Below are 10,762 nucleotides of genomic sequence, written 5' to 3' on the forward strand. Positions count from 1 at the left end.
ACTAGAAATAGAAGTGGAGCCTGAAGATGTAACTGAGTTGTTGCAATCTCATAATAAAACTGGAATGGATGATGAGTTGCTTCTTATGGATAAGCAAAGTGGCTTCTTGAGATGGAAACTACTCCTGGTGAAGATGCTGTGAACATTGTTGAAATGACAACAAAGGATTTAGAATATGACATAAACTTAGCTGATAAAGCAGTAGCAGGGTTTAAGAGGATTTACTTCAATTTTGAAAGAAGTTCTATTGTGGGTAAAACACTATCCCTCAGTATCACATACTACAGAAAAATCCTTTGTGAAAGGAAGAGTCAATGGGTGCAGGAAACTTCATTGTTATCTTATTTTCAGTAATTGCCACAGCCACCCCAATCTTCAGCAACAACCACTCTGATCAGTCAGCAGCCATCAACATCGAGGCAAAACCCTCCACCAGGAAAAAGCTTACAACTAACTGAAGATGTAAATGATCGTTAGCATTTTTTAAAAATCAGGTATTCTAAAAATTAAGTTATGTACATTTTTTAGACATAAGGCTATTGCACACTAAATAGACTACAGTATACTCAATGAGTATACTGTAAATGTACATTCAAGTGCATGTAAAGTTTATGGAATATTCTAAATCCTTTGTAGTCACTTCAACAACGTTCACAGCATCTTCAGCAGGGGTAGATTCCGTCTCAAGAAACCACTTTGCTAATCCATAAGAAGCAACTCCTGATCCATTCAAGTTTTGTCATGAGATTGCAGCAATTCAGTCCCATCTTCAGGCTCCACTTTTAATTCTAGTTCTCTATGTATTCTCATTATGTGTAAACATAATTTTTGCCGGGCGCGGTGGCTCATGCCTGTAAACCCAATACTTTGGGAGGCCCAGGTGGGCGGATCATGAGGTCAAGAGATCAAGACCAACCTGGCCAACATGGTGAAACCCTGTCTCTACTAAAAAATACAAAAATTAGCTGGGCATTGTGCCACATGCCTGTAGTCCCAGCTACTCAGGAGGCTGAGGCAGGAGAATTGCTTGAACCCGGGAAGTGGAGGTTGCAGTGAGCCGAGCTCAAGCCACTGCACTCCAGCCTGGCACCTGGCGACAGAGCAAGACTCTGTCTCAAAACAAAACAAAACAAAACAAAACAAAACAAAACAAAACAAAACCAAACCCCATAATTTTTACATGCAATAGGAAATAAAAAATTAATGTGACTTGCTTTATTGCAATATTTGCTTTATTGTGGTGGTCTGGAACTGAATGCACAATATCTCCAAGGATGCCTTGTGTTGTTTTACACTGCTTTTCTGTGGCTAAGTTAGAAAGACTTTCAACATCACTTCTATGTCCAACAAATACACATACCATAAAATATTAATAAAACAAATATCTGTGCATGCGACCCAGTCCAACAAATAGAAGATTATCTAACTGTTGAATGTGTGAACATATTTTCTTTCTTCTCAGAGGTAATATTGTTTTGCTTTTCATGTTTATAATTTTTGTCATCTGTTTTGTCACAGTTTTGCTATATATATATTATATATGTAATGCATATATATGTGAAATTCCTAAATATATATTGTTTAGTTTTAGTGTAAATGATACCACCCTATGTCCCTTCTTTTGTTACTTTATCATCAACGTTTATGTATGTGAGTGTCTTCCATTTTAAGACATGTCATTGCATAAATATACCATAATGTCTTATTTAGTTATCACATTAGATAAATAAAGAACCCAGACCTTCTGAAATGCAACCAAGGGTAAAGGGGACTGTAAAAGGGATATTGGAAAAGGAAGTTATAAATACAAATTTTGACCTTTGATCAGCTACAGAATGAGGATTGTAATGGTTATATTTTATATTGCCTTACGTATGTCATATGTATATGTAACCAATTACATTTTTACTTCATTTTTTTCTTTCCCTCGTTATTTGATATGGCGTGGTTGGTAGTAGCTAAGTTTATAAATTAGTCTACATGGTACTGGATATCTGCATACCATTTCAAATAAAACTAGTGGAGGAACAAACTGTCAAGAATTGTGAAAGTTATGAGATTTACCCTACTTGTAAGGTAACAGGTTAACCTCCATAGATGCTGATGGAAAACACAAGACTCCTGGGTCAGAGGAGAAAGACAGTTAATTACTCATCAATTTTAGTAGTCAGAGAATGAGCATTTTTGGTGTCAGTTCCCTGAGACAGAATTCCCAGGGAACTGGCAACTCAAGCAGGGCCAAATGGCCCCTGTTCATGCAGTGGGTTGTGTTATAGGAAAGAAACCCTGAGCTTGGTGAATCGTAATCTTTTATAGTGAACAGAAAGCATGCCTACTTTGTGCTCTGGAAGGTACACTATTTATATCATCTAAGGTTGTTCACTTATACACATGTTCTCAAAAAGAATGAATATCAGCGATTAGAGACACTGTGTTAAATTCTGACTCCTACCATAGGCATATGACAAGGGAGTTTAGGTACCTCTGAGGAAGCATTACTAATGTATACTTTGGTGCCAGGTGTATTCATATCTACTGAGAACTTATTTCTTCCTTAAGACATCAAAATATTTTAATATGTCATTTATGGTGAAAAATTGCAGCCCCAAAGCACATGTTGTATTTGGTTGTTATATCTCTTTAGTTTTTTGTTTGTTTGTTTGTTTTTTTGACGGAGCCTCACTCCATAGGCCAGGCTGGAGTGCAATGGCATGATCTCAGCTAACTGCAACCTCTGCCTCCCGGGTCCCAGTTCAAGCAATTATCCTGCCTCAGCCTCCCAAGTAGCTGGGATTACAGGCACATGCCACCATTCCCAGCTAATTTAGAGACGGGTTTTCACCATGTTGGCCAGGCTGGTATTGAACTCCTAATCTTGTGATCTACCAGCCTTGGCCTCCCAAAGTGCTGGGATTACAGGTATGTGCCACAACACCTGGCCTTCTTTAGTATCTTTTAATCTGAAACTACCCCCAATCCCTTTTTAACATTTATGACCTTGATACTTTGAATATTATGGCCACTTATTTTGTAGAATGTACTTCATTTTTAAAAAGTGTTTTCTCATGATTAAATTCAGAATTAGCACAGAGGATCTATGTGCTAATGGTCTTTTGATTGGAAGGGAAGGGAAAGGAAGAGCAAGGGAGGAGAAAGAGGCAAGCAGTCATTTTGTAAATTCTTATGGTTGGAGAATGCATTCCCTGAGATAAGGAGTTCTGGGAAAACTATCCATAGCGTTTCTGAGATCTAGTTCTGATTTCTTTCATGACTGTGTGACCTTAGGCAAATTATTGACCTGGAAAATATTTTAAGAAATGGCAGCATATTAACGTTCTCAAGGTCATTAATAAAGTAATAGACATGAAAAGTTCTTACGGCCAATATTAAATATGACATTTTTCATAAGCAAATAAGTCTCTCAGTGTCATAGATTATATAGAAACTCATTCATAAAAACTGTAACTACTTTGGTCAATTTTTATTACCCCCCCCCAAAAAAAAGTAACAACTGTAGCCCACATATATTGCCTCCTTAGGAAATTTAGAATTGAACATAAAATGTTTATTAATTTTTTCAGTCTACATATGTGTAACAATAAGCTTCATACTTACTACCTTGCCTGATTTACTCAGATAAAATGAGCAGATGCACAGAGCTAAATTCTTATGTGCAGGGACATAAGATTGGTTTTATCTTCTCTGCTTTCAAGAGAAAAATAAAGGCTTAAATACATGCAAGGTGAGGATAAGACACTGTGGTTCTTATTGCTGGGAGTCAGTCTCAAGCCTGGGTTTTATTGGCAGTTGAAATATTTTCACCCTACAAAAATATACTGATCCAGGTTCTAGAAATAGTACTCTAGCTATAGGCTGATAAAAAATGCTGAGGAAAAAACTGCAGCTCCCCTAACATCTTTTGAGTGAGGAATAAGGCAATATTTAATTATGTCTAAAAATCCTACAAAGTTTAACTAATTTCAGAGACCAGTAAAAATGAGCCGCATTTATTTTAAAATGAAATATGGGTATTGTTTTAACCTTTGGAAGAAAAATGTATTGAAGTGAGTAAAATTCTCAACCACTAAGACTTTCTCAGAAAAATATATAAAAAACACAACCACCACCATGGAAATCTACTTGGGTGGAAATACTATATCTGATCCACTTACTGACTCATAAAGACAAGAGTTTGAGTTGTAGCCCTCTGTTACTCTGCAGCTCTGCAGTGAGCTCATTGCCAGCAGATGGTAAAGCACTTCATGTTCTTAAGAGATAACCAGCGAAGGAGATTCTACATTACCTCTCAGGAGTCTGTTCAGTATATTACAACCCTTGATGTCAGGAAACTATTCTTCATATTTAACTTAAATCCCAGAAGCCAAAGTTTAGATCTGTTTCCTTTGGTTTAGTCCTCAGTGGAGATGGAGAACAGCTAGGAACCATCTGCATACTAATTCTTTATAATTTAGATGGCTGAGGTCATTCCACAGTCTTCTCTTTACTGGATAATAATCCCATTCATTTAGCCTGTCTCCAAATCACCTATTTTCAAACCCTTAATCATTTTAATTCACACCTGAAAATTCTACATTTTTCATGTTTCCGATAAATGGTGTACAAGATACTTTGATATTTGTACCAGAGTTGAGAGTAATTTCTTTTCTCTGCTACATCTATGTCCATAAGAAATACTGTAACCACCTTTAAATAATATAATGTATTTCTAATATATCATTATCTGTATTCTTCATGCTGGTTTCTTTATAGCTAAGTCACACATTCTTCAACTTAAATATATGTATTTTCTTCTTCTTCCATATTTGTGTCACTTTAGGAACATAAATCTTATTGTGAAATTGAATTAAACTGAATTCTATTTTTTTCTGACTAAGCCAAATGCCCATTTCACCGTGCAAATACCTTATTCTTTTATTTGAAGTTACCTATGACTTAAATTTATAGGCTCTACATTCCATTCATGTGATTATCAAATATAGTATGAAAAAAGCAGCTTATTCAACACAGACCCTAGAAAATATTTGGCTTCCATGTCAATGTTACCTTTGATGACTGCTTCTTTTTCCTAGGAAAATATTTCTACTGAGCAGTAACATTAGCTAGGCAATCTTTATGGGCAACACACATACATGGTCTGTGGGTGGTGTTGATTTGCATGGCAGCTGCACTGGGTTTGTTCCTGTAGCATCATTTGCTTTGCCATTGTACACAGGTCAGAAATGGCTCACTGTGAGCTTGTGTCACTTGGCTTAGTGCGGTAGGCAGCATAGCTTGGTAGGCATATCTCACTCCTTTTGCATGCCTCCAAGCCATGGTTATGAGCTATCGCCACCAAAAAATTTTCCTATCACCACAAAAAGCGATATGTGGAGAAAATTTGCTTACAGTCTTGACCAGAAACTGACTGAAAGAAGGGGCTGCCACAAACATGCTAAACTGCACTTTTTTGGGGTCATAATTTTCATTCCTGTAGTGATCCTAATTCAAGGTAAGATAAACTATCTATTCTAACCAGTTCTGTCATTCTGGTCTCCAAAAAAGTTAGGCTTGTCTCACAGGATGCTTTTTTCTCAGAGCCATTCTGTGTCTTATTTTATTACTCCTAAGGTGTTTTCCAGTTGATTTTCTAATGACTAAATTTAGCTATTTGGAAGGAAGCTTTAAAAAAAAAAAAAAAAAAAAAAAAGAGGTAGTACATTGGCTCTTGACTGTACTAAAATTTACAGTTAATGAAGAAATACTTAGTAAGGATTGGCATGTAAAAAACTAAGGCAATAAAGTCAATTCTTTTATTTCTCTTTTTGAGACAGGGTCTCTCACTCTGTCACCCAGGCTGAAGTACAGTGGTATGATTTTGGTTCACTGCAGCCTCAACCTCCCAGGCTCAAGTGATCCTTCCACCTTGGTCCTCTGAGTAGCTGGGACTACAGGGTCCTGCCACCACACCTGGATAGTTTTTGTATTTTTTATAGAAACTGGGTTATACCATGTTGCCCAGGCTGGTCTCAAACTCCTGGATTCATGTGATCCACTCATCTTGCCCTCCCAGTAGGCTGGGATTATAGGCATGAGACAGCATGTTCAGACTAATAAATCAATTCTTGATTAAAAAAGTTTTACATAATATATGTATGTATAACCTCATAGTATAAAACTTCCCAATCTAGTTCTCTGTTCTCTTCCAAAAGATGACACACAGAAAATGTTCTATTTTAAGTTGGTTGTGATGGTTCCTCATTGCTCTGAATAAAAAAATAATTTGCATCTTTGAGTGTTCATTCAGAAATACATTTCAAAAAATTGACTTAGTTTCCAATTTGAATATTTTTAAATTAAAAAAATCAAAACCAAAATTTGCTGTTAGAAGATTTTCATTAGACATGTATCACTTGAACTTACAGTTCCCTTATGAAATTGGAAATCATTCCTATTTGTAGTTTTCAAAATTATTTGCTTGCCTATTCCCTAAAGGATTTTTCATTCATTTATAAGACAAATATTTCTTATGCACCCTCCATAGACAGGTGCAATTCTACGTTCTTGGAATACATCAGTAAACAAAATAAAACCAAGATCCTGCCTTCAAAAAGCTTATAGTCTAGTGAGAAGAAACAGAAAATAAGCAAAATAAATTAAATAGTATGTTAGAAAGTGATATGTGCTATGGCACAGGAAAAAGTAGAATAGGAAAAAGGAAGTCAGGAATGCAAAGGCAGTGGGAGAGGGTTAGGTGGTTTGTAGTATTAACAAGATCTGATAAATGCCTTAAAAGAGGGGAAGGGATGAGGCAAAAAGGGAGAAGACTATTCCAGGTAAAGGAAATTGCCAATGCAAAGGCCCTAATGTGGAAGCTCAGCTCGCCTGTTCAAGGGTGCCAATGTGCCTACAGTGTGGTAAGGGACGGGAGGACAGAAGAGGAGGTCAGAGAGGTATTGGGAGTCCAGTGATGAAGGACCCTGAGAGCCACTGTAGACTTTGGCTTTAACTCTGAGTGGAATGGAGGAGGGGGCCTTCGAGGGTTTCAAAGAGAGAAATAACATGATCCGAACTACATTTTGAAAGGATCATTCTGGTTGCTTTGTGAACAGACTGTATGGACACAAGGGTGAAAGTAGGAAGCTTATTGAATAATTCAAGTGAGAAATGGCAATATCTCAGAAGAGACTGATGAGAAGTGGTCTGATTATCAGTTCTTGTGAAGGTTGGTCACATGATTTCTAGATGCATTTGATGGGCAACATGAGAGAAAGAAAGGATAAAGGACAACCGAGAGCTTTTATAAATGTGTATGTGTATGTATAAAATAAAATGCATAATAAGTCTGAAGTTCAAGAGAGTAGACAGGCCTGGAAATATACATTTGAGAGTCATTGGCATATGGACTGTGTTATTTAAGGCAACGAGATTGGATGAGATCATAAATGCTTTGGCTGTTGAGAAGAGATCAAGGACTGAGCCACGTGGCAGGTCAACATATTCAGGTTGGATTGAAGAGGAAGAAAAAACCAAGGACCTGAGAAAGAGAGTCCACTGAGGCAGGAAGAAAACAAATAGTTTAGTCAATAGGAAAATCTATATTAGAGAGGACAGATTAGTCAACCAAATTAAATCCTCTAGGACAAAATTGATCATTGGGTTTATTAACTGTGATGTGATGAGTGAAAACATAATGGATTAAAGAGAATGGGAAAAGAGGGCTGGGCACAGTGGTGCAGCCTGTAATCCCAGCACTTTGGGAGGCTGAGGCAGGTGGATCACTTGAGATCAGAAGTTCGAGACCAGCCTGGTCAACATAGCAAAACCCCATCTCTACTAAAAATACAAAAATTTGCTAGGCGTGGTGGTGTGTACCTATAATCTCAGCTACTTGGGAGGCTGAGGGAGGAGAATTGCTTGAACCTAGGAGACTGGGAGACAGAGGTTGCAGTGAGCCAAGGTCACACCACTGCACTCCAGCCTGGGCGACAGAGTGAGATTCTGTCTAGAAAAAAAAAAGGAATTAGGGAAAGCAAGATGATTCTTTTGAGGAATCTTGTTAGAAATGAGAGCAAAAAGGTATTGTACTTTTCTGAGGAAATGAGATTAAGAGAATATTCTTAAAACAGGAAAAATGGGTGGCATCTCCCCTCCTGCTTGCCCTTGGATCTCTGGGTTTGATTTTTGCATTGACTTTAAACAGACGTAAGTATCCCCTTAACCTGTACCTGCTTTTTGGATTTACACTGTCGAAGCTCTGACTGTGGCAGTTGTTGTTACTTTCTATGATGTATGTATTATTCTGCAAGCTTCCATACTGACTACTGCAGGAATTTTTAGTTTGACGGTGTATACTCTACAATCTAAGAGGGATTTCAGCAAATTTGGAGCAGGGCTGTTTGCTCTTTTGTAGACTTTGTGCCTGTCAGGATTCTTGAAGTTATTTTTTTATAGTGAGACAATGGAGTTGGTCTTAGCTGCTGCAGAAGCCCTTCTTTTTTGTGGATTCATCATCTATGACACATATTCACTGAGGCATAAACTGTCGCCTGAAGAGTACCTATTAACTGCCATCAGCCTCTACTTGGATATCATCAATCTATTCCTGTACCTGTTAAGTTTCTGGAAGCAGTTAATAAAAAGCAGTTAAAGTATTTCAGCTCAATTGAAAAGCAAAACAAAAAAAGTTTAATGAGAAAAAAGGATTTAAAAAAGTAATTGTGTCTTTTAAGCAGTATATGGAAAGTGTTTCATTAAGTAATAAAGTTTGAGACAATAATTAAATACTGTTAGAATCTTTATTTGTATCCTGTGTAATTCCAAGAGCTTTAAAATCTTACTATTTTTTATGATACCTCATCTCTAAATCCTTGATTTAGAAACTCAGTTAAGAGCTATAAAAATTCTGTTAAAAATGTTTTTCTTTCTAAATTAGCCATGCATAGTTGTTCATTTGCAATTCAAAAATAATTTTATGACTAGATAAGAATATCAGTTTACCTTTATCTAGTGATTTTATCTAAAATTTCCCTGAATTATTAAGTAATATTGATTTGGCTTTGATTCTAAAGTAGTAGTGTCTTTACCATTATAAACTGTAAATCTCTTTTTACCTGGAGATTTTCATCTAATTTAAAAGGAAAAAATATAAAAGATAAATTCCAGAGAATTATTAAGTATATTAAAATTATATTAATGTTAATGACATTTTATTTTAAATTGTACTAAAATTAAAAGTCTGCCTGAAAGTCACATATTATGACAAAATTTGACATTATTTGTTTTTTAAAGTATAGATTTTGTTTTGAATTTATACAATGCTAATGTGGTTAGAGGACACCAAAGATACTGGGTCATCAGCCATAAAGCATATCTATTTCAAAATAAAAATATTTGGGAAAAAAACAGGAAAAATGACAGCATGTTTTGATACTGACAGGAAATAATTGGTAGAGGGTGAAAATTCATGAGTATAAAAGAGTGGGAATGCTATTTTCAGTTCTTTTCAAATTTTTTAAAGAGATGGGGTCTTGCTCTGTCACCCAGGCTGGAGTGCAGTGCATTCTTCCCTGTTCTGGAGCAGGGAAAGGTTGAGGCTTGTATCCATGTGGAGAAATTGGATTCTGATCAGACCGCAATAATTATCTTTACTAACAGGAAGGAAAACAGAAGATATGGTTGCATTTATTTGTGGGTGAGTACCTGTGATGGTGAGAGACTGTGGAGGTGTTGTAGTTATTGTAAATGACAAGGACTACTCAATAATACTGGAAGTTGATGGCTGAGGTAGGAGGAAGAAAAAGATCACTGGAGGAGAGGGGCTCAAAAAACTGAATTTGCTGACTGGATAAAATGAGGTGCTGTGGTGACATTTCATTTTGTATACATTTCTGACATTCTGTTTGCTTTATTTTCATTGCATTCCTTTTTTTTTTTTTTTTTTTTTTTTTTGAGACAGGGTCTCACTCTGTTGCCCAGGCTAAAGTGCAGTGGTGTGATTTCAGCTCACTGCAACCTCCACCTCTCCAGCTCACGTGATCCTTCTGCCTCGGCCTTCTGAGTAGCTGGGACTACAGTCGTGTGACACCACACCTAGGTAATTTTTGCAGACAATATTTCACCACATTGCCCAGGCTGGTCTCAAACTCCTGGTCTCAAATGATCTGCCTATGTCTGTCTCCCAAAGTGTTGAAATTACAGATGTGAACCACTGCGCCTGGATGTTTTATTGCATTCTCTCTCAGATGAAACATATTTCTCTTACCCATAATTAGGCGAGAGAAAAGAAATTATCATTAAACAAAAACAGTCATCTGTCTTGCTGCTCCCACTCTATGATATGTCTAGATGCAGAATATTCCAACACAGGCCGGAACACCCCATTTCTAACACTATGCACAGAAACATGTGTAAGAGAGGGCAATACATAAAGTTCTACTGTGGATTTATGGTGACTTACTTAAATGAGGCTTCACTGACAGCAATATTTTGAACTTCTTCTATTCTGGCACTCCCAGAGATTTTTACACCCTGGCATAATGTTCATATTAAATTCAGGATGGCTAGGCTGTTCACCTCACTTTTATGTAGTGAAAGGGAGGGTGGGAGTGGAAAATTGGCATGATTCCTTGAACATGGTCATATTCTCAGGCAGATCAGTTTCAAGGAAGCGAACATATAAAAGTTGAGAAAAAGGAACTTGATTCCCTTAAAATTTTCCATGTTCACATTCCCCATGAGAAGTCTTCATGTGCCCTAGTTTGGA

General features: G+C 36.9%; 1 pseudogene; it reads left to right on the forward strand.

The window, feature by feature from the left end:
- Window positions 1-8,715, forward strand: part of LOC116524367 — a 55,314-nt pseudogene extending 46,599 nt beyond the window's left edge.
- Window positions 8,716-10,762: the final 2,047 nt, after the last annotated feature.

The sequence above is a fragment of the Sapajus apella genome, unplaced genomic scaffold, assembly GCF_009761245.1.
Source record: "Sapajus apella isolate SASKATOON/1434 unplaced genomic scaffold, GSC_monkey_1.0 scaffold45, whole genome shotgun sequence".
NCBI classification, from domain to species: domain Eukaryota; kingdom Metazoa; phylum Chordata; class Mammalia; order Primates; family Cebidae; genus Sapajus; species Sapajus apella.